The following is a 24698-nucleotide window of genomic DNA, read 5'->3' on the forward strand; positions in this document are numbered from 1 at the left end:
TGGAAGTTAGAAGTCTGAGATTAAGGTGTCAGTTGTTTCTTCCGAGACCTCACTCCCACCCTTCTTTCTAAGTTTAGCTCTTACGTAGGAATCTTTAGGAAGCGTTTTTTCCTTTCAACACAATCACAAGGAATTAATCTTTCCCTTCAGGGTCCTAGGGCTCTTCGATGAACCTGCGTCAGAGCCATGTTAAATCTTACTTACCTTTGCATCCACCTAGGCCTAGGACAGGATTTGACACATAGTAGGTGTTTAAGAAATAACCCATTGAATTGCATTGAATGCCAGTTAATTAAATGAATGCTTTCCTGTTGTCTGACTTAGCTGGGGAATACTTTCATTTGACCAGCAGCAGACCACCCTGCAGGAAGCAGAGATCAGAGGAGTTAACATGATCCCAGACCATTTGTTAAAAAACTGAGAGTGAAGAAGTTTGTTTATTTGATTTCCTTCATATATATTTTATGTTTAAGAAATCTATGGTAGGATATGTTTGAAGCAGCCTAACATTTGTGAATGTTAACATGAATGTTAAATGACTTTCCTGATATATAGACATACTTTGAATTTTTAGTCAATATGAGAAAAACTATTCTACTCAGGAAGTTCAGAATATCATGTAGGGTGATTATTTAAACTGCTTATGTAGGAGGATAAATAGGGCAAAAAGAAAGTCTGCTGTGAAAATGTGCAGAGATGATTTAAACAGGACTGTGTTTTGAAGTGTATGGAATGTACATACACATACTCTTTACCCTGAATGTACATGTACATATGTTTATTTGGAATGACTCTCCTAAGGATATTTGGGATTACAGTACAACTACATGAGTGGCTATATGAAATTCTTTTCACTGTAGGGGCCTTCTCTTTCTTATATGAACCTCAGTTCCAAACAGGTGGACTTTTATAAAATCTTAAAGCTAAAAGTGTGCCTCACACACTTCCCTTTTCCAGGCTGGCTGCTTGTGCAAACCTGAGACAACACTAAGTGAGATGTTAGATGATCTGTAAACAGCTCAGGCAGTGAAGGGCCTGACAAATCTGTGCGTAATCCATAGAGTTCTGCATTTTTACTACTTTTACAGCTGAGGTTCCCATCTTTATTGTTTTTGTAATAAAAACCTATGCTGTTGCTAATGAACATTTTTTTTTTTGTAAAAAAATCCTTTGTTCCTTACACATAGTAAGAGGTCAGTAAAAATTTTTTGAATTGATGAACAAATGAACTGAAAACAGGTTTTTCCCAGCAAACTTCCAACTCCTCTAAAATGCTTGGAAGTAATCTTACTTCTCCCACATCCTCTTTTTTTCATTGATGACTTCACCATCCATTAACCCAGTGTTGGAGTGAAAGCATATGGGGCGGGAGGGTGCAATTAACACCTTCTTCTCTCATTTCCTACCTCCTGTCAATAAGTCCAACAACTTTTCTCAGATCTATTATCCCCACTAATTCATTCACCTTTTTCCTGCCTCAGACCATCGCCTTTCACCTAGGCAGCCTCAGGGATTTGTTCCAATATAGGTTTTACTGCCATGACAGAGATTAAACATAACAATATTTTAAAACACAAGATAGAAGTGATTCTCTTTGTCACATAATGATCCAGGACTGTTTGTGGTCTCTTTCTTTGCAGGGGTTCAGATTCCTCCTGTGAAACCCAGAGATTTCACATGTAATTTAAACTCACATCCCATTTGCCAGGGTTAGTAACATGGCTCATCTCAGTGCAAGGGGATAGCTGGGAAATGTAATTGTGTTAGTCTGTTTTCATGCTGCTGATAAAGACATACCAGAGACTGGGAAATTTACAAAAGAAAGAGATTTAATGGACTCACAGTTCCACGTGGCTGGGGAGGCCTCATAATCATGGAAGAAGGCAAGGATGACCAAGTCACATCTTACATGGATGGCAAAAGGCTGAGAGAGAGTTGTGCAGGGAAACTCCCCCTTATAAAACCATCAGGTTTCATGAGACTTATTCACTCTCATGAGAACAGCACGAGAAAGACCTGCCCCCATGGTTCAATTATCTTCCACCAGGTCCCTCCCACAACACGTGGGAATTCAAGATGAGATTTGGGTGGGGACACAGCCAAACCATATCATTAATCTTCATTCTGAATAGCCTTGCATCCAGGTAAATTTTTATCCCTATGGACGAAGAGAGAATGGATATTGGTGGGCAGCCTGAACCCTCAACCTTATCTCCTAACTGGCTTCCCTGCTCCTGGCCTCAACTAATTTGCCCTTTTCCTCAACTCATAACAAAGGCAATCTGGTCATACCTTTGTCTGCTCAAAAAGATTCAACAAGCTCCTCTCTATTGACAGATAAACTTTTAGCTCCCAGGGTGGACTGAATGGTCTATATGTTCTGGTTCTTGCCCAAGTTGCCTCCTATTTCTGTCCCTTTGGTACCTTACTTTCTAACTGCACTCTGGTATTTTTTAGTGAATAAAATGGGGTTTCTTTCTTCAGCACCTTAGTACATGCTACTGCTTCTTTAGGGATGGTATTCCACCTTATGAATTTCTAGTTGACTTAAAAAGCTGAGCTCAGAGTCATTTCCATCAGGAAGTCTTTGTTAACCTTCCATCTCCCACCACTAACCAAGATAATTAATTGGTCACTCATTGCCACCTCATAGGTGCATTTGCCTGTTTTTGCCTTTAATATGTTATGTAGTCATTTATCTGTTCACGCACTTATCATCTCTTTCACATCATGAACATTATCAGATTCAACTCAGATATCCTCAGAGCTCAGTATGGTGCTTGCTACCGAGCAGTGGACAGTGAAAGAGAAGAAAGTAGAGTTTTGCATGGTGTCATATGCTAGAAAGAATATTGGACCAGCAGTTACTGGGCTTTCATGCCATCCTATAATTTATTAGCCTGAGTGACCAATGACATATCACATTCCCTCTCTGGGCTTCAGCTTTCTCATCCTTAATAGGAAGGGTTGGCTCAATAATCCGTAAGTTTCTTCCAGATCTAAAAGTTAGTAATTTTCTTATTTTTCTAATATAGCAAGTTGAAATGTAACCCTCCTCCACACCAGTATGTTACATTCACACAGCTGTGATTTTGCTAAAAATGGACACTTTCTAAATGTTAAAACAGTACATGTTAGAGAATAGTCAATTTAGATCCAAAAATCCTCACTCCGCTAAAGGATAAACACTAAAGCTTTGGATCCCACTCAGTATAAAACCATTCCAGAATGGAAGATGTGAAATGGCATTGTTTAAAAGTCTGCATCCAGATATATTTGCCTACCAAATAAATCTTGGATCTGAAAGAGTTGTAATTTAAATGCAGCTAACAAATGCACCATGGATTCTCTCTATGACATGGGTCCATAATGTGGGAAATTCTATACAACTCTTTTGTGTTGCCTTTTCTTTATCGAATTACATGGGGAATCTCGAAGGGTCTCAGTAACACCATTCTTTTCCATCTGAGCTCTGAAACAATTGAAAAGAAGACAAAGTTGTTTAGCAGATGGAGATAAGCCTATCATCTTTATTGGTGTGAAAGATAATATGGAAAAGTATGGCTTACATTTGTGGCCAAGGCAGCTTCCTAGTACTGAGCCCTAGAATTAGACAGACATCCCCCAGCCAGGCTAGATTAGGATAAGCTTGTTCCCTAGCAAGTGCATGAATTAAGCATGCTCACTTTCTCCTTATAAATTCAGCATGGCACCCTGCTACCTCTTCCCTCAAATAATCTTCTTCTTCTTCTTCTTCTTCTTCTTCTTCTTCTTCTTCTTCTTCTTCTTCTTCTTCTTCTTCTTCTTCTTCTTCTTCTTCTTCTTCTTCTTCTTTTCTAATTCTCCTTCTTCTCCTTCTTCTCCTTCTTCTCCTTCTTCCTTCTTCCTTCTTCCTTCCTTCTTTCTTCTTCCTCTTCTTCTTCTTCTTCTTCTTCTTCTTCTTCTTCTTCTTCTTCTTCTTCTTCTTCTTCTTCTTCTTCTTTCTTCCTCCCTCTTCCATTTTTTACTGGGGCATGCCAGCTCCCCAGAATAAAGACTACATTTCCCAGTCTCCTTTGCAGTTCGCTGTGGCCATATGGCTTAGTTTAAGCAGACACAAGTAAGGGAAGTGTTGTGCCCAATTTTTAGGCAGAGTAAAGGCATATGCTTTTCTCCCTAGTTTTTCTTCTTTCTTCTGACAAGAATGTGGATCTGGGGTGTCCATTCTGGATCATGAAATGGAAACTGGAATTTGTGAATGACAAGCAAACGGGAAAGAACCTGCGGCCCTGGAGACATCGTGCTATCCCTTGATGGCTTACCTCAAAGTTTATTTATGGGAGAGAGATGACCTTTTTTTGTTTTTTGTTTTTAGGTTATTTTTGAGATGGAATTTCACTGCTGTCGCCCAGGCTGGAGTGTAGTGGCATGATCTTAGCTCACTGCAACCTCCATCTCCCGGATTCAAGTGATTCTCCTGCCTCAGCCTCCCAAGTACCTGGGATTATGGGTGTTTGCCACCACACCTGGCTAATTTTTGTATTTTTAGTAGAGATGGGGTTTCATAGTGTTGGCCAGGTTGGTCTCGAACTCCTGATCTCAAGTGATCCACTGTGGCCTCCCAAAGTGCTGGGATTACAAGTGTGAGCCACTGTGCCTGGCCAGAGAAGACCTTTATCTTGTTTAAGTCACTATTATTTGGAGTTTCCTGTCCCTTAAGGCTGGGTCCTATTGTAACCTATATACTCTCCAATCAAATGAATTATTCCATCTCCTCCAGACAGAATGTTACACTAATTGATATCCCTCCACACAGAAGAGAGAGTTGGGAGTAGGGAAGGAGAGTTCCCTCTCTGACAAGTTTATTCATTCAACAAATTATTATATGCCACTTGCTATGTGCAAAATACTGCTCTAAGCACTTTACAATAATTAATTTAATCCTCATAGTGATCCTATAAGCTAGGCACTAATAATATTATCATCTCACAGATGAGGAAGCAGAGGCACAGGCAGGTTAGGGAACTTGCCCCAGGTGACATTGCTTGGAACTAATGGAGCTTGGGTAAAAGCCTGGGCTGTCTACCTCCAGAGCTCCTGCTTTTCATTGCTACCTTACGCAGTGTCTTGTGAGAGACAGGAACAGACACTCTTGTGTTACCTCAAGTAAGGGAAGACTGTATTTAGAATCAATGGAGAGGTCAGAAAAATGAGAAAAATGTCTTAGTGATCACCTGAGATGCCCTGGTGTCTGGTCATCTTCTCAGCTGCATGTGCTGGTAGCTACTTTTGTGGCACCAATATGGTGACTCAGTCACTTCCTACTACTGCCAATTACCACTTCTCAGGCTTCTCGCCTTTATTTCTCTCAATTACTGGCTGTTTCTACTCAGTTACCATATGACATCTTATACATGTCTTCTGCTACCCGTGGCTTCCTAATTTTGTCTTCTCAACGTGTACACATTTCTGCTTATCTTATTTTCCATTAACAATAGTCTTCTCTAAACAGAGAACTGATGAAATCAGACAGTTGTCTTCCAGTACTGAATGCCCAGTTGGGTAAGGCTTTTGAGCCAGTCACCATTTTTGGATAGTCTGCCCAGCCTCTCAAGGTCACCAAGAGTGCTGCAGGATATGTCTCACCTTCAAAGACTCTTTGCCATATAGTTTCTCACTCAGTTTCTCAAAGCAGGAGCCATGGCCAGCAGGGAGTTTAGATATGCTGTCTCTATTATTTTCTCCTCATTATTCTTTCTCTTTATATCCTATGAGTGTGAGGGGAAGTCTGAATTGTTTTCATAATAACAAAAGACATGGGATATTCAGTGTTTGAATGGGCTATTCAATGTATGCCTTTTCTTTTCCTATATATCATCAAAAGAAAATGGAATAAGGTTTGGACATGTACCCAAAGATATCTCTCAACTCTCACATCTAGTCTAAACATTGCACAGTCTTCTTCATAGGTGGTTGGCCAGCCTATCACTAAATGCCTTTGGATCAGTGGCTACTCTGGTTCAATCTGCTGTGACCAGAGTATTGGTTATGAACAAGTATGGAGACTGTAGTCTTCTTCATAGATTCTTCTCTAAGAATAGTAGCAGAAGACAGGGCATAGGAAGGTTTGGCGTGGGGAAAGATGGGTTGATTCACTCAAGGTTTCATGGGTTGAATATAATTTTTGCATAACCATTGATTTCTGAACACTTTTTAGTGACTCTAGGTGTTTAGAATTTGAATTAGGAGGTAACCAATTATAGTAGAAAAGAGCACTGGACTGGAAGTTCTAATCTGAGCTCCCTGACAAAGGAAGAGAGCGAGTCCCTGGTCTCTTGTCTTTTCTTTCATTTTCTTTTCCTCCTTTATTTTCATTACAGGAGTACAGAAATTGATTAATTACAATCTTTAGTTCATGACTTACTCTTATTATTGATTTGTAAACGGCTTGCTTTTATTTGTTTAGTTACTTATTAGTAACTTACTACTGGTGAACTATATTTTAAAACAAAAGCTAAGATTTTTACAATAATCTATATCTCCTTGCATTAGTTTTTTTATTGCTGCATAACAAATTACCACAAATTTAGCAGTTTAAAATAATATCCATATATTTTCTCACAGGTTCTGTGGGTCAAGAGTTTGGAGAGAGTTTAACTGGGTTTTCCATACCAGGTGTCACAAGGCTTAAATCATGGTGTTGGGCAGACTGTGATCTCATCTTGAGGCAGGACAAGGAAAGTTCCCTCAGGTGGTTGGCTGAATTTGTTTCCTTGAGGCTGTCGATGTGGAAGCTTGCATCTTCAAAGTCAGCATCATGTCCTTTGCAGGAACATTGATGAAGCTGAAGACCATTATCCTTAGAAAACTAACACAGGAACAGAAAACCAATATTGCATGTTCTCACTTGCAAGTGGGAGCCAAATGATGAGAACACATGGACACATAGAGGGGAACAACAGACACTGAGGCCTTCTGGAGGATGGAGAATGGGAGGAGGGAGAGGGTCAGGAAAAATAAATAAAAGATACTAGGCTTAATACCTAGGTGATGAAAGAATCTGTACAACAAACCTCTGTGACACGATTTTACCTATATCACACCCCTGCATGTATACCCCTGAACTTAAAAGTAAAAAAAAAAAAATCAGCAATGAAGAGAAAGAGTTTCTGCTGCTTTAAGTACGTGACTTCTAAACTCATTTTAAGGGCTCTCCTGATTAGGTAAGCCCCACCCAGGATAATTTATCTTTTGATTATTTAAATCCAACTGTTAGGGACTTTAATTACGTCTTCAAAATTCCTTCATCTTTACCATATAACAGGACTTAATTACAGAAGGGATATCCCATCACCTTTGCCACATTGTATTGGTTAGGAGAAAGTTATAGATCCCACCTACACTTAAGAGGAAGAGATTATACAAGAGTGTGGGTCACTGGGGGTCATCTAAGAATTCTGCCTGCCACGTTACCCCTATGGAATTCCTCCAAATTCCCACACTCCTGACTCTCTCCCTCCAAATCTCATCATTCCTTAGCTTTCCTTTCTCTATCAACTTATTTACCTTGAGATTTGCTTTTTAGTCAGTATGATATTGCTAAGATTCACCCATATTGACATATGTTTTTATAATCCATTCATTTAAACTCTACTTAATATTCCATTAAGTGAATTTTTATATGATGAATTAATTCACTCTCATGTTGATGGACAGTTGAATTGTTTCTAGATTTTTTGCTACTGTGAAAATGCTGATGCAAACATTTTTGCACATGTTTCTTGTTGATGTATAAGAATATATTTTGAGGATATATGTAGGAGTGAAATTTCTGGGTCACAGGATATATTAATTTCAACTTTGGTAGAGAATGTCAAGTTTTTCTAAATTCACATTTCTATCAGCAACATATAGATCCTATGGCTCTATTTTATCTCTTGGCATAGATTGATTTTTACATTTTTTCCTGAAAAAGCCATGGGAATTGGTACCCCATTCTAGCCTTAATTGCATTTCCCGGCTCCCTGATAACGTTCAACACCTCTTTGAATGTTTGCAAGCCATGTGTTTCATCTGCAGAACATCTGCCCATGGATTTCCCTATTTCTTATTGAATTGTCTTATTTTAATATTTATGTGTAGGCATTATTTAGACATCCAGCTTTACTTTTCTTGCCAGAAGTATAAAGGAATTGGGGAAGATGCTTGTTAAGTTCCTTCATCTGTAAATTGGGATAATCGTTCTTGCCATGCTTACTTTTCAAAGCTGATGCAAAGATCAAATGAAAAAATATATGTGAAAGCACTCTGTACACTAAAAAGGAAGGAATGACTTGTTTTAGGGTAAATAAACCTGATAACTTGTAAATATGGAAACATTCAACTTTGAATTGGGAGGCAATTTAGTGTGGTGATTAAACACACAGATGGTTGCACCAGATTGCCTGGGTCCAAATATCCTCACTCCAGCAGATACTAATGATGTGAACTTAGGAACTTAGGTGATTTATTTAACCTCCATGTCCCAATTTCCTTATCTAACAAATGAGAGATAGTCATAGTCTCTAGCTCAAAGAGATTTTTTATAGGATTGAATGAATTAATACATAGGCAAGATTGAGAACAGTATCTAGCAAATAATAAGCACTATATTAATACCTGTTGAGAATATTACTTGACTTGGATTTCCACAGTTCCTGCTGAATGTTCTGCTAATCAAATTGAGGACAGGTACTTCCACACACTCCCATATGTGTACATTCTTTTCATATTGACCCATTTCTAACAGGTCAAAATAGTTTATTTTTTTCTTTCATGAATAACTCTTGAGTATGGAATTAGTGGCTGGTGGAAAAATATTAACTCAGGCCACTGAAGTATACATGTAATAATAGAATACAAATAGTATATTATATAATAATAATATATCATAGAATGAGTAATTCTGCCTCTAAGCTCTTATCCTGGTTTAATAGCCTGTGATCCTGTAAGGGGTATTGAATTACTTATCCCGGGCTGCGTGAAGCATGACAACAAGGCATGATAGACCTTAAATTGCACTGCTTTGTTGAGCCTGAAATCACATTTGAGGCCATAGTTATTGTCCAAGTAAAATGGACTGCCAATTATTTGAATAAAGAGAAGTGGTATTGTCTTATATTAGTTATCTTTTTCTCTCATTAATGAAGTTCATTTGGGCCCATTTTTCTACCTTTTCTTTGTTCTTCTGTGACTTTCTGAAGACTACTGAATCCATAGATGGCTTTTATCCACTCCAGACAGATAGAAGGAGTCCAATTCTTCTAATGAATGTATTTTTAGCAACAATTAAAGCTTATGTATCCTGCTTTTCGAATGCATCCTGCAGCATTCAGAACCACCTGCATTCAGCCTTCGGGGACCTGGACTGCTTTGCGGATGGTTTAGCTATCAATGGAAGGCATAAACGCTGCAGGTTGTGTGTAAGCTTGAGAGGGTGGCTAATTATGCTAAACAAGAAATATTAATAATGCAGGATGTGCAAACAAAAACACTCTTACCAATTTCAAGACATTATTCTTCCTTTCCTCTTCCTGCTCTCTCCCTCCCCACTCTCTTCTACTCATCTGAAGAATATAATAGTAGCAGAAGGTGGGGCTCCTCCAGCAGATACTGGATCCTAAAAAATCAAGAGATGACAATGACAATAAAATTACCCATCCTGAGAAAGAGAAACACCATTTTTATCTGTCTTGGAGCTGGATTTTTATGAAAGGTTTGGAAACCATGGCAGTGCAGAAACTGGAAGAAATTAAAACTGGTAAAGACTGTCATGGAGAGTCCAGTCAAGTGTTAGGGTAGGGTCTTGTCAGAGACATCCTGGGTCACTTCCCTCCAGACCTGAACAAGGGGAGGCTTGGCATGCGGAGAGGTAAGGGTTGGGTCCACTGGGAGGACAAACTCTTTTTTCCTGCCATTGGAGTAAGAAAGTCTGAATAAACATTTTTCAGGAGGCCCTGTCAGCTGATCTAAACTTAGTTCTCTTAGGCTAAGTCCCCCAAAAGAGTCTTTCGAGATCATGGACAGGTATGCTGGTTATCTTTTCCTGTGTAACCAAATATCCCAAAACTTATTGGCTTGACATAATGACTTATGATTCTCTGTTGATGGTTGATGGGCTTGGCTTGGCAGTTCTTGTTGGGCTCTCTCACATGGTTGCACTTAGATAGCTGCAGGTGCTGGCATCATCAGAAGGCCCAAATGAACTAGATATCAGCCTGGCCTCGGTACTCACAGGTCCAGTCCCTAATACTCTTCCATGTGACAAATATGGCACAGCATCACCTCTGCCATGTTCTATTGTTCTAAACAGGGAAAGGCCAACTCAAATTCACCCAGAGAATGGAGTCACCTGTGGGTACTAAGAGGAACCCATTAGGAATAGGATGGGGGCTGTCTTTGGAGACAAACTGCTACACAGGTACCCACCCCTTGGGAAGTTTCCCAGAAAACATACCCACAGAGAAACACTGGAGACCTTTAGTGCTGGGCCTAGCAGGAATTCCTTACTGGTGAACTACTTTTCAACCTTTAGCTTTCAGCTAAAACATTACTTTCCCTAGGATGGCTGTCCAAGGCTCTGTCATTAAATTAGGTTTTCCAGCATTTTTGTTTTATAGCATTTATCACAGTTTGTAATGACATATTTCTATGATTATTGATTTAACATATGTCTCCAACACTGGACGAACTCTCTGAGGACAGGTGCTCTGCTTTGCATGCTCCCCACTGATTCCCTGCACTTAGCTTGGTGCTGGCTCTCAGTAAGACAACAGGCAACAGTTTTAGTGGAGTGAAGACATAGGTGAGTGGTTAACATCAACATATCTGATCTTGCCAACCAGCTTCTATGGTTCGCGCAGAGATTTCTACAAAGAGGAGTCTCCCTTTCATTCATTGGTTACGTTTTAAAATCAAAATTTACCGAGAGAGAGAATTTCAGAGCCTCATGGATTCCAGATCAAGAACACCTAGTTTAGGTGTTACAGCATAAAACATACTGCACTTATATTTTTAGTTATATTATTTTGGATTTATTTAGAATGGCTACGGAATGTCCTTCTTTGATGAGAAGTTAAAAAACCTTCTACATCCTAGATGTTTATAATAACATAAAAGCTAGAGTTTGTGTCAGAAGAGCTAGCATCTACAAGAGGTTGAAAAGTTCATAAAACATTCTAAGCATCAGGGTCAGAGGTTAGGGTATTTTACTTTAGGACCTGTTTGCATTTCAGATTATGCTTGCATTTCATGACACACTAAACGTACCCTTGAATCTGCTCTGAACATATTTCACATGAGTATTTATCTGAATGTCAATAAAATATAGAGCAGTTGCAAAATCATCCAGCAAGGACGAAGTTTTATTGTTTCAGGTCAGTTGACCGTCACTCTGAGAATAAAACAGTGAGCGCCTAATGCACTGGAGTAAGGAGTATGGATTTTGTTTTAAATGAAGCTATTGGAAGTTTTTCAGTTGGAGAAAGACAGGATCATACATTTTAAAGAAATATCCCAGGTGCTGAGTGGAGTTTAGACTGTAGTTTATGAATGAAAGAAGAAGACTAGCCAAGAAGCTACTGCAATTGCCCAGGTGGGACATATAGGTAGCAGTCAAGACCAGAGGTGAATGACTAGAATAATGAAGGAATTTAAAATCATATCATATTTATACTTAAAAAGCCAGGAGATGCTTAGATGTTTCAACTGGGAATATGAGAGATGCCTTCAAATATATGACAGCTGTCATGTAAAAGATGGATTAAAATTATTCTGAATTTCAAAAGGCAGAACCATGAGCGGAAACCACAGGGCATGAGATCCAGGCTCAGAATAATTTTATCTTTGAGCCATGCAAAGATGGAAGGGGCTGCCTGGGGAGGCCATGAGTTCCCATCCCCGACCGTGTTCCAGTAGGGACTAGAGGACCTCTCAGAGCAAATGTGGTGGGTCTAGGGAGGCACCGTGGGACCAGATGACACTTAGATATCCTTTGGAGATTTGGGGAAATGTGAGTAATGAGAGTGGTGGATATTCTCATTTTGGTGTCACACCACTAAGGTAGAGAAAATTAACAGTTATGTCACTCTTCTTGAAGCTCTTCAGACAAGGACTCCAGAGTATTTGGCACATAGCATATCCAAGGTGGTGTGTTGCTACTGTTGACCTATTTCGTAGCGATGCATAAGCTTTTCTTTTCGCTTCCTGGCTACATTTCTCAGAATATTTTCCTTTAATCTTCTTTAGAGATATGCAGTAGGGTAAGACTCTAAGATCTGGATTAGAGAAACCTAGCTTGAAATTCTCTGTCCACATTGCTAATTGCATGAGTGTCAGCAAATTATTTAATGGTTCTGGGCCTCATTTAATCACCTATTAAATGGGGATAACACTACCTATTTCTACAGTTGTTGTAAGAACTAATCTGTACAAAGTTCCCAGCATCCTGGAAGATATTAATACATAGTAATTGTATGTAGATAAAAAAACCCAAAACAAAAAGCATTTACTTATGCAAGCCAATGAAACTTAGTCATTATGTATACAAATTGGAAGGTACAAATCACAGTAAGTGAAGAGTTAACTGGCAAAAGGAAATGCTCACTGATTGAGTTGATGAAATTCTAAACTTCAGGATATTATTTATTTTTTTCCTCTAATTTGATGCATCTTTAAAGATAACCATTTATACAAATTCTTAAACAGTCTAAGAAATTAGCCACAGTTCAGAGGCAATAATGTATGATTCTTGGAGCTTTCTCCAGGCTAGTGCTGGGAAGCGGCAGGGAGTAATTGAGCCTCTGGGATGAGTGCACTTCTTCCTGTGGATACTGGGTGGGGGCGAAATTGGTCTTCAAATAAACATGATTCATGGCTTAATGGAGAAACTGCAAAGTTCCCCATGAAAATGGAATAGCAAGTCAGTTCATTATACTGTAGTTATTGATATTGCAATCTGCTCCCAATGCAGGCAATTACAAATCCATTTAGGAAAGAGTGTGATTGGGACGTTTGTTTGTATTCACCTAACCATTAGGTGCCTGGACAATGTTTTTCAAGTGAGACTCCTCCACCACCTTTGGGTTCTATTTGTTTCTATTATCTCTAGCATCTGTCACAGTTGCCTGGCACATTGATGGTTTTTGTTAACATTTGCTGATTCATTAGAAATTCCCTCATTATGCAGCCTCTGATGTGCTTTTGTCCACCCAGCACAGGGATGCTCAGAAACTGCTTATAACATTACCTTTTTGTGTATATGCATTATATGTGCCCCCTCACCCCAGAGGCTTTGGTTCTCACCTAGTACCAATCTTGAACGCACATCCTCCACAGCTCTTATATTTACAGTGAATGACCCATTCACACCAATGCAATAGTGTGCATAACCTGCTTATGCATGAGACTTTCCCTATTTTCTCAGAGTTTCCTGTAAAGCCCCAAAGCTGAAGAGAGCAGACAAGGTCCCCCATATTTTTACAAGAGTGTCAGGAAGCTGGCACAGGTGCCCTCTATGGCTTTCTGGGTAATCTATTGATACTCTGACTATCACTACCTCCCACCACATCCTAACTATCCTATATAAAGTGAAGCCATGACATTTGAAGGAAACTCACCCAATAGTTCATCGATGCGGGGGAATTTTGGCTTAGAGGGGAGTGCTGTGACATTGTCATCTCCAGACCCATGTTGGGTCTGGAAAACTGTCATAGAGTTTAGAAGTGGGTGCTTCAAAAAGGGGAGGCTGGTATCTCACTCTCTGCCTGGATGCTGGCTAAGCTCAGAAGCATGCAGTCATTCTAGCTCTGCCACAGGGAGTGGAGGCAGAGAAGTCCCGAAGGACTTGACTCCTTGACACTGGAGCTTAGAGTGATCCCTGAATATAGAGAATGGGGCATAATTACAACCTGGACGATTGTGGAGGTATGAGGGTGGATGGTGCAGCTTGCAATGGCTGAGTTGAGAAAAAGGATAAGAGGGTCAGCATTTGGCAAGCATTTTCCTTGCCATGGGAGCTGCCCAGGCTTAAGCCATCTAAAAGGCATCTTCCTAAGAGGGCAGCACATGTGGGAGGGGACTCAACTGTGGAAAGTACCATAGTGGGGGGCAGGAGCTAATAGATGGTCCAAAGAGAGCAACTGGAGAGCACGCCACCCGCTCCAGGACCTGAACAGTATGGCAGTTCCCACTGTGACTCTGAGAACTCAGACACATCTCACGAGAAGCCAGCATTTGAAAGTGGGCAACACAGAAGGGCCACCTAGTGTCAGCCAAGGGAGAAAGATAACAGTGACTATCTAAGGGGGAAAAGAGACTTTTGCCACTTCCTCTAATCCCTCTTCATGTACTGACCCCGAAAAGGGCAGAAGAGAGGGAAGAAGGTGGAAGAACAGGTCATGTTCAACCACTACTGCAAGTCCCCAAGCCAAGTTCAAGCCTGACTGGAGAAGGAGTAGGCGGTGGAGGCAGGTAGTGAGGAGAAAAGAAAGGGAAGGGGCCTGAAATTAGATGCGAGGTTCAAGTTTTATTTTAGATTAGACAGAATGTTAGAGTATGTAAAAATCTCCTTTAGAAAGGAGATCGTTTGTAAAAAAACAAAAGGGATTAGATAATCACTGCATCTACCTGGGATATCATTAAAAAGTAGAGAAAGGCGATCCATCAGAATATGCAGAAAGCAGTGGAAAGAGAAAACTAAAACTATTACTGTTTGTATTCTTACTAAGTTCAGACTATTCATTAAAATGCTTCCATGTACGATGTAGATGTCACTGAAGAATTCACAGGTGATATGGAAGTGGGAGTTACATCGCCCAGGGCCCGCTTACATCACACCTCAGCAACCTCATTAGATGTGCTTTTCCTTTCTGAATCTCACCAGCTCTGTGGAGCTGGTGGGTTACTCTCCCTCATGTTGCTCATTCTCTCCTCTCTGGATGCAAACTTGCATACCCCTCCTCAGAAGGCATTTTAGTGAGACCCCACGTGAAGGGCATGGCATTGAGGTCACTCTGCATAGGAAGGCAGCTTACATTCATATACACTCACCCTAGACTTCCTTCTTCCAAGAACAATGTCAGTAGCTAGGTTTAGAGATTGAACGTGGTCTAATAGAAGACACTTTCATTTAGGCTAATTAAAGCAGGTATTGTGCTCAGCAAAGAAATCAAAGACAACTTCTTAGAGTAATCCTGGGTTCTCGCTGAAAAATGCAGTGGGATCTCTTGGGTGTTAGATATGGAAGACTCACAAGATGTTTGGTATGTGCTGTTTAATACCCTGTTTCCAACATTTAGGTGAATTTCCTATTTGGGGACATCGTCTCCACCTAATTGAAAATTGCTGAGCTCTTACATTATTACCTAGATGGTTTTATAAAATGGTTTTGAGTTCTCATTTGCTTTTAGGAGATGAGTTCATTTAAAAAAGAAAATTTAAACAAAATATTAACAAATGAAAATGACAGTGATAGGTCTTTTATTTTGTGGGAATCATAAGAAGATAGGAAATGATGGAATTAAAAGCATCCTTGGAGATGGCTCTTCCATGGTAAGATTGTAGTAGAAGCTAAGGAGTGACAGCACTTAATATTTCTGCATTGTAATGGCCTTTTGAGAGTCTATACTTCAACAGTCTGTCCAAGTGTGCAAATTTTGAAGGCAGGGACATTTAATCTACCTGCAATCCTGTTGATTACATCTCCAAAGTATATTTTCAATCAATTCTCTTCTCTCTCTCTCTTTTTTTTTTTTTTGAGATGGAGTTTGGCTCTTGTTGCCCAGGCTGGAGTGCAGTGGCACGATCTCAGCTCACTGCAACATCCGCTTCCCAGGTTCAAGCAATTCTCCTACCTCAGCCTCCCAAGTAGCTGGGATTACAGGCGTGTGCCACCATGCCTGGATAATTTTTGTATTTTTAGTAGAGACGAGTTTTCACCTTGTTAGGTCAGGCTGGTCTTGAACTACTGACATCAAGTGATCCACCTGCCTCAGCGTCCCAAAGTGCTGGGTTTACAGGCATAAGCCACTGTGTCTGGCCCAATTCTTTTATCTTTACCCCCATTGCCACTACTTTAGTCTGGGCTCCTAATTGTCTCTTTGCTTCAATCCATTCCCCTAATAGTAGCTGAAGTGATACTAGAAAACTAATGGAGGACTTACGACTTAAAATAGTGAATTGAAATAAACTCACAGAATCTCTATTCTCCAATATTTAATAAATAGTGGGCAGGAGAGAGTACAAACCAGCCAAAAATATATCAACAATTTGATTGAATAAACTTAGACAAAAGTCCTCTCACTTTGTTTGCATCTCTCCATATTTGGGAGTATTGGTGTAAAGGCCCAGGCTTTTGCTGTCTCACCAGAATGGCTTCTGGGGGATAGCTACTGGGTTAGAAGCAGAGTTAGGCTAACTCCTTCCCTCCTTTCCACACTAGAACCTCTCTTCTCATTTTTTGGTGGATAAAAAAGTTCCTCTCTCTGGTGGCCATGAGAATGTGCCCCTCAGATCTCCAACTGTAGGGACCAAGGGCTCCAGCTGCTTAGCTGTGAAATCCATCACTGAGTTTGTGTCAAATCCGTGTTTCCCAGCTATTAGCTGTGCCCAGCAGCGACATTGGAGCAGACCCATTTCTGAGAGATGCAAGACTCCACTGATGGGCAATTTTGGCTCGAGAACTCTGCAATGGCCTTGTCCAACTTTCCTTAGACTGCATAGCAATCTAGCAAGCTTCTACCTAGCCTTCCTTCCTTCTCTCTCTTCTTTACTCAGAGTCAGACCTACATCACACTCTAATGGTTCTCTCAGCCTTTCCTGGCAGTCTCCAATTTTCTCTCATAGACATTCCCCTAATAACTTTCTTGCACATTTAGTCTTGTCTTGATGCCTGCTTCTTGGAGGACCCAAACTGATACACTGGCACATAGAAGATGTTTAATAAAAGTATTCAAGAAATGAATGACCTTAATGAATGAATTTAAAAGTCTTTTTATTAAATGTTTTTCAAGTTAATAAACTTTTTTTTCAAAGAGTAGTTTTAGGTTCACAGAAAACTTGTGTAGAAAGTACAGAGAGTTCCCACATACCCCATTACCTCCACACATTCACAAGCTCCCCCACTGTGGACATCCTACACCACAGTGGTACCTTTGTTACAGTTGACCAAACTATATTGACATATCATTGTCACCCAAAGTCCATAGATTACATTAGCATTTACTTTTGGTTTTGTACATTTTATGGGTTTGGACAAATGTATAATGACATGTATTCCTCATTGTGGTATCATACAGAATAGTTTCACTACTATAAAAATTTTCTGTGCTTTACGTATTCGTCCCTCCCTCCCTGTAGCTCCTGGTGACCACTAATATTTTTACTGCCTCCATAGTTTTGCCTTTTCCAGAATGTCATATAGTTGGAATCACACAGTTTATAGCCTTTCTAGATTGTGTTCTTTCACTTAGTAATATGCATTTAAATTTCCTCCATGTCTTTTTATGGTTTGATAGCTAATTTGTTTTTAGCTCTGAATAGTATTCCATTGTCTAGAGGTATCGTAGCTTATTTGTTTATTCACCTACTGAAGGACATCTTGGTTGCTCCCAAGGTTTGGCAATCATTAACAAAGCTGCTATAAATATCCAAGTGCAGGTTTTTGTGTGAACATAAGCCTTCAATCATTTGGGCAAAAAAATAATAATTGATGGATTGCATAGTAAGAATATGTTTAGTTTTGTAAGAAACTGCCAAATTGTCTTCCAAAGTGGTTGTATTATTTTGCATTTTCACCAGCAATGAGTGGGAGTTCCTGTTCTTTCACATCCTCCCCAGCATTTAATGTTGTCAGCATTCGATAGGTGTGCAGTGGTATCTCATTGTTTTAATTTGCAATTCCCTAATGGCATTTGATGTTGAACATTTTTTCATATGTTTACTTTGATATCTTCTTTGGTGAGGTGTCTGTTCAGGTATTTTGCTTATTTTAAAATCAACTTTTTTTTTTTCTTATTGCTGAATTTAGCTCTTTCTATATTTTGGATACTAGTCGTTTATAAGATGTGTGTCTCACAGATATTTTCTCCTAGTCTGTGGCTAGTCTCCTCATTCTCTTGATACTGTCTTTTGCGGAGCAGTTCTCAATTTCAAAGAAGTCCAGCTTATCAAATATTTATTTTATGGCTCATGCCTTTTGTGTTGTATTTAAAAAGTCATTGTCACATTCAAGGTCACCTAGATTTTCTCCTGTGTTATCTTCTAGGAATTCTACAGTTTTGCATTTAAGTCTTTTATATATTTTGAATTAAATTTTGAGAAGAGTGTAAGTTCTGTGTCTCTGTTTTTTTATGTGGGTGTCTAGTTGTTCTAATACCATTCATTGAAATGCAATATTTGTTCCCATTGAATAGCCATTGCTCCCTTGTTAAAGCTAGTTGGTTATACTCATGCATTTCAATTTGGGGCTCTCTACTCGTCCCATTAATGGTTGTTGTTATTGTTTTGCTCTAATTTTTCATCAATACCACATGGTCTTTATTACTGTAGCTTTAATTACTGTGTTTTAATTACTGTAGTAAATATAGAAGTCAGGTACTGTCAGTCTTCTGACTTTGTTTTGCTTCTACAATATTGAGTTGGCTCTTCTGAGTCTTTTGACTCTCTGTATACATCTTAGATTCAATTTGTTGATATTTATAAAATATCTTGCTGAGATTTTAATTGAGATTGCATTAAATCTCTAAATCAACTTGGGTAAAATTGACATACTGACAATATTAAGTCTTCTATCCATGAACATAGAATATGTCTTTATTTGCTTAGTTCTGCTTTGATATCTTTCATTAGAGTTTTATAGTTTTCCTCAGACAGATATTGTATATATTTTGCTATATTTATATCTAAGAATTTTTGTGAGGATGCTGATGTAAATGGTAATATGTTTTTAATTTCAAATTTCACTCATTCATTGCTGGTATAAAGGAAAGTGACTGGCTTTTGTATATTAGCTTCTATCCTGCAACCTTTATATAATTGTTTATTAGTTTTGTCAATTCTTTTGAATTTTCTCTATAGACAATCATTTCACCTGTAAATAGAAGCAGTTTTATTTCTTCCTTCCTCATCGATATAACTTTTATTTTATTTTCTTGTCTTATTACATTAGCTAGAACTTCTGGTATCATGTTGAAAAGCAGTAGTCAGCGGGGACATCCTTGTCATGATTCTGATCTTATCAGGAAAGCTTTGAGCTTCTCACCATTAAACATGATGTTAGCTGTAGGCTTTTTTTTTTTTTTTGTAGATTTTCTTTATCAAATTGAGGAAGTCCCCCTCTATTTCTAGCATGCTGAGATTTTTAAAAAATCATAAATGGATGTTGGATTTTGTTAAATGTTTTTTCTACATCTATTGATATGATAATGTGATTTTTCTTCTTTAGCCTATTGATGTGATGGATTATATTAATTCATTTTCAAATGTTGAACTAGCCTAACATACCTGAGATAAATTCCACTTGGTAGTGGTATACAATTATTTTAACACATTTTTGGATTTGACTTACTAAGTCTTTGCTGAAGATTTTTGCATCTCATCTCTCATGTTCATAAAATACACTTATCTATAGTTTATTTTCTTAAAATGTCTCTGGTTTTGATATTAGCGTAATGCTGGCCTTGTAGAACGAATTAGGATGGATTCCTTCTCCTTTTTTTGGGAAGAGATTGTAGAGAATTGGCATAATGTCTTCTTTAAATGTTTGGTAGATTTTACCAGTGATTGCTCCGGGACTGGTGCTTTCTGTTTTGGGAAGTTATTGATCATTGATTTAATTTAACAGATGTAGGGTTATTTTCATTGATTTAATTTCTTTAACAGATGTAGGGTTATTTAGATTGTCTTTTTTTTTCTTGTTTGCGTTTTGGTATATTCTATTTTTCAAGGAATTGGTCAATTTTATCTAGATATCACAGTAGTGGCCATAGGGTTGTTTATAATATTCCTTATTATCTTTTTAAAGTCTATGAGTTCTGTAGTGATGTTCCCACTTTCATTCCTGATATTAGTAATTTGTGTCTTCTCTTCTACTCTTGGTGCCTGGCTAGAGGCTTATCAATTTTATTTATCTTTCCAAAGAACTAGTTTTAGTTTTATTGATTTTCTCTATTGAGTTCCTGTTTTCAATTTTATTGATTTCTGCTCTTTTATTTATTTCCGCTTAATTTGAATTTAAGCTGCTCTTCTTATTTTGGTATCTTAAGGTGGAAGCATAAACAATTGATTTTAGATACTTTTTATTTTCTTTTTTTTGATACTTTTTATTTTCTAATATATGCATTCAATGCCACAAATTTCTCTCTAAGCACTGCTTTTGCTGCATCCTGCAAATTTTGATAAGTTGTATTTTCATTTAGTTCCAAATTAAAAAATTATCTTGAGATTTCTTTTTTGAGGCATGTGTTATTTAGAAGTGCAGTTTGGTTATCTTGGGATTTACAGCTATCTTTCTGTTACTGATTTCAAGTTTAATTTCACTGTAGTCTGGGAGTAGATGCTTTATGATATTTATCTTCAAAAATTTGTTAAGGCATGTTTTATGGCCCCGAATGTGGTCTATCCTGGTTAATGTTCCATGTGAGCTTGAGAAGAACGCATAACCTGCTGCTGTTGGATGAAGTAGTCTATAAATTTCCATTATATCCAGTTGATTGATGGTGCTGTTGAGTTCAACAATGTGCTTACTGATTTTCTGCCTGAATCACTCCATTTCTGATAAGACATGTTAAAATGTCTAACCCTAACAATGGATTCACCCATTTCTCCTTATAGTTTTATCAGTTTTTACCTCATATATTTTGATACTCTGTTGTTAAGTGCATGCATATTGAGGATTATTATTTTTCCATGAAGTATTTACCTCCTTTATAATTATGTAATACCTCTATCCATTCTTGATAACATTCCTTGCTCTGAAGTCTGCTCTGTCTGAAATTAGTATAGTTACTTCCTCTTTTTTTAAATTAGTGTTAGCATATTATATTTTTCCTCATTACTTTTAATCTCCATGTGTCTTTATATTTAAAGTGGGTTTCTTCTAGACAGCATATAGTTTGGTCTTGTTTTTGATCCACTCTAACAATCTCTGTCTTTTAATTGGTATATTTTGATCATTAACATTTAAAATGATTATTGATATAATTTGATTAATATCTATCATATTCATTAATATTTTTATTTGTGTTTTTGTTCTTTCTTCCTAGTTTGCCTTCCACACTTTTTCTGCCTTTTGTGGTTTTAATTGAGTGTTGTATAAGATTCAATTTTATCTCCTTTCTTAGCATATCACTTATGGTCAATTATAGTTTTTGTTTGTTTGTTTGACTTTGTGCTCCCCCAGGCTGGAGTGCAGTGTTGTGATTATAGCTCACTGCAGCCTTGAACTCCTGGGCTCAAGTGATCCTCTCACCTTGGCCTCCCAAAACACTAGGATTACAGGTGTGAGCCATCCTACCTAGCCCCTATGCTTTTTTAAAAAAACTATTTTTAGTACTTGCCCTGAAGTTTGCAATGTACATATATAATCCAACCCCACTTTCAAGTAACACTACACTCCTTCACAGGTAGTGCAAGTACCTTATAATAACGACAACAAAATATTCCTAATTCCTCTCTCCTGTTCTTTGTAATTTGTCATTCATTTCACTTAACATAAACATACACACATGACCATATGTAATAAAATAAATTTTTGTTATTATTTTGAACAAACTCCTATCTATTAGATCCATTAAGATTAAGAAACATAAATGTTTTCGTTTTATCTAAACTTATTTCTTCTCTGATGCTTTTTTTTTGTAGGTCTGAGTTTCTGACTTATATTATTTTCCTTCTCTCTGAAAAACTTCTAACATTTCTTGCAAGCAGATCTACTGGAAAAAATTCCCTCAAATTTTGTTTGCCTGAGAACGTCTTTATTTCTCATTCACTTTTGAAGGATAATTTCATGGGATACAGAATCCTAAGTTGGTGGATTTTTTTTTTTTTTAGTTCTAAATGCTTTAAATATTTCCTTCCACTCTCTTGCTTGCAAGGTTTCTGAAAAGAAGTCAAATATAATTATTATTTTTGCTTCTTTATAGGTAAGATTTTTTTTCCTCTGACTTCTTTCATGATTTTTTCTTCATCTTTGATTTTCTGAAGTTTGAATATGATGTACCAAGGTGTACTTTATTTTGGCATTTATCCGGCTTGATAGTCTCTGAACTTTCTGTATCCGTTGATTAGGTGTCTGACATTAATCTGGGAATTTATCAGTCATTATCGCTTCAAATACTTTTTTCTGTGCCTTTCTCTATTTATTCTTCTGGTGTTGCCACTATGTGTAGTTTATAACATTTGTAGTTTTCTCACAGTTCTTGTCTATTTGGTTCTACTTTTTCTCAATCTCTTTCTCTCTTTGCTTTTTAGTTTTAAAAGTTTCTACTGCCATATCCTCAAACTTGGAGATCCTTTTTTCATTATTTTTTCACCTTTTATTTTGGAATTGGGGGTACTTGAGCAGGTTTGTTACAAAGATATATTGTATGATGCTGAGGATTAGAGTATGAATGTACTCCAGGTAGTGAGCATAGTATGCAGCAGGTAGTTTTTCAGCCCTTGCCTCCCGCCCTCTCTCCCCTCTCTGGCAGTTCCCAGTATCTATTTTTCCTGTCTTTATGTCCATGTATACCCAAAGTTTAAGAGCAGAGATTCTTTCCTCAGTCATGTTCAGGTTTCTAATGAACTCATCAAAGACATTTTTTATTTCTGTTACATTGTATTTAATCTCCAGCATTTTGTTTCATTCCTTCTTGGAATTTTTATCTTTTTACTTACATCATCCATCTGTTTTTCCATGTTGTCTACTTTTGCATTAAAGCCCTTAGCTTATTAATCATAGTTATTTTAATTTCCTAGTCTGATAATGCCAGTATTTCTGTACATCTGACTCTAGTTCTGATGCTTGTTCAGACTCTTCAAACTATGTTTTCTTTAGCCTTGTAATTTTTCATTGAAAGGTGGTGTCTTTGTTCATTTTGCGTTGTTGTAACAGAACACCTGAAACGAGGTAGTTTATTTTGAAAAGAGGTTTATTTGGCTCATGATTCTGGTGGCTTGGAAGTTCAAAATTGGGCAACTACATCTGGTGAGGGCCTCAGGCCACTTCAACTAACAGTGAAAAATGGAAGGAGAGCTAGTGTATGCTAAGACATTACATGGTAAAAGAGGAAGCTGGGGTGAAGGAGTGGTAAAAGGTGCTAGCCTCTTTAATAACCAGCTGTTTTGGGAACTAATAGAAGGAGAACACAGTCAGCCCCAAGGAAGGCCATTCATCTACTCATGAAGCATCCTCCCTTATGACTCAAACACCTCCTACCAGGCTGTGCCTCCCAACACTGCTACATTGGGGATCAAATGTTAACATGAGGTTTGGAGAGGACAAACATAAAAACCATAGCAGGTGAACATGATGTGTACTGGGTAAGAGGAATTGTGGTAAATAGGCCCTTAGTCATGCATTGGCAAGGTGTTGGGGAGTGGGAAGCATTCCATAGTCCTATGGCTAGGTCTCAGTCTTTTGGTAAGCCTGTGCACTGAACTGGAGAACAGGTAGTCTGTCTAGCAGGATAGTCTGATTTCTTACATGTATCCTCAGAACTCTAAGAATAAGTAATTACAGAAATAGAACACTGAAGCTACCAGTCTCTTAAGACCTGGGCCAGGAAACTGGTACAACATCATTTCCTTTATATTCCATTAGATAATCAGAGAACCAACCTGGATTTAAGAGAAGGAGACATAGAATCCATCTTTCAGTGGGAGGAGTGTCAAAAGAATTTGTGGTCATCTTAATCTGCCATGACTCATAGTATAGATTGGATACTATGCAATAGATAGTATAGATTGTTAGGAGCTTAAGCTCTGAAGATGGAGAGTATTTTGACTTCAGAACTTACTACCTGGATAGACACATTACTTAAACTAATTTTACATCTCAGTTTCTTTGTCTGAAAAATGAAATAAAAATGACTATACCTTATGATGTTAAAACAATATTTCTCTGCTTCTCATTTTTGAATTACATTATGAAAACCATAAAAGGCATCAGACTCCAGAAAAGGGAGAACAGAGAAAAAGACCCAACTTGCCATGTAAATATATGTATTGAAATTCCATTTTGTTCTTTATACAGCCTAATTATTTTATTTGTGTTTATGTTTTATGTGTGCTAATTATTTTGTGTTTCTTTATATTTTCTCATTAATCCTTACAATAACTCTGAAAAGTACCAATTGTTCACATTTTTAAAATGAGAAAAATCCAAGGCTCTGAGATATTAAAGTGAGTCTAATATCACACAGATAGCATAATTGTTCCAACCGGAGATGTTTTACTAGCTTCAGCTTTCTTTTGTGAAATATCTACCTCTCCCTAAGACCTACTTTTCCCTGTTGCACACAGTGAAGTGTTTCAATATCATCCCTATAAGCCAAGTGAAAATTTTGTGGACTGGTAAGGCAAGATATTGTAATAAAACAAATAGCAATTTTCTGTGATATTTCAGTACATTAGAACTGTTTCAAGCCTGCAAGTTTATTTGTTGATTACTTTTATCTTAGGCCAGTGATTCCTAATCCTTT

At 38.0% G+C, this 24698-nt stretch overlaps 1 long non-coding RNA gene across 2 annotated transcripts in view; it reads right to left on the reverse strand.

Moving 5' to 3' along the window:
- The window catches only part of LOC129487572 (uncharacterized), a 60261-nt gene that overhangs the window by 3813 nt on the left and 31750 nt on the right, over window positions 1-24698 (reverse strand). The window contains exons 3-4 of one of the 2 annotated variants that reach the window (XR_008659372.1): window positions 9519-9637; window positions 1841-2158 (exon numbers count right to left, since the gene is read on the reverse strand). This is a non-coding gene — a long non-coding RNA (uncharacterized lncRNA). Of the gene's footprint in view, window positions 1-1840; window positions 2159-9518; window positions 9638-24698 lie in introns of those variants that run through there. The other variant, XR_008659371.2, reaches the window with a different exon arrangement.

The sequence above is a fragment of the Symphalangus syndactylus genome, chromosome 8 (genome assembly GCF_028878055.3).
Source record: "Symphalangus syndactylus isolate Jambi chromosome 8, NHGRI_mSymSyn1-v2.1_pri, whole genome shotgun sequence".
In the NCBI taxonomy this organism is placed as follows: Eukaryota; Metazoa; Chordata; class Mammalia; order Primates; family Hylobatidae; genus Symphalangus; species Symphalangus syndactylus.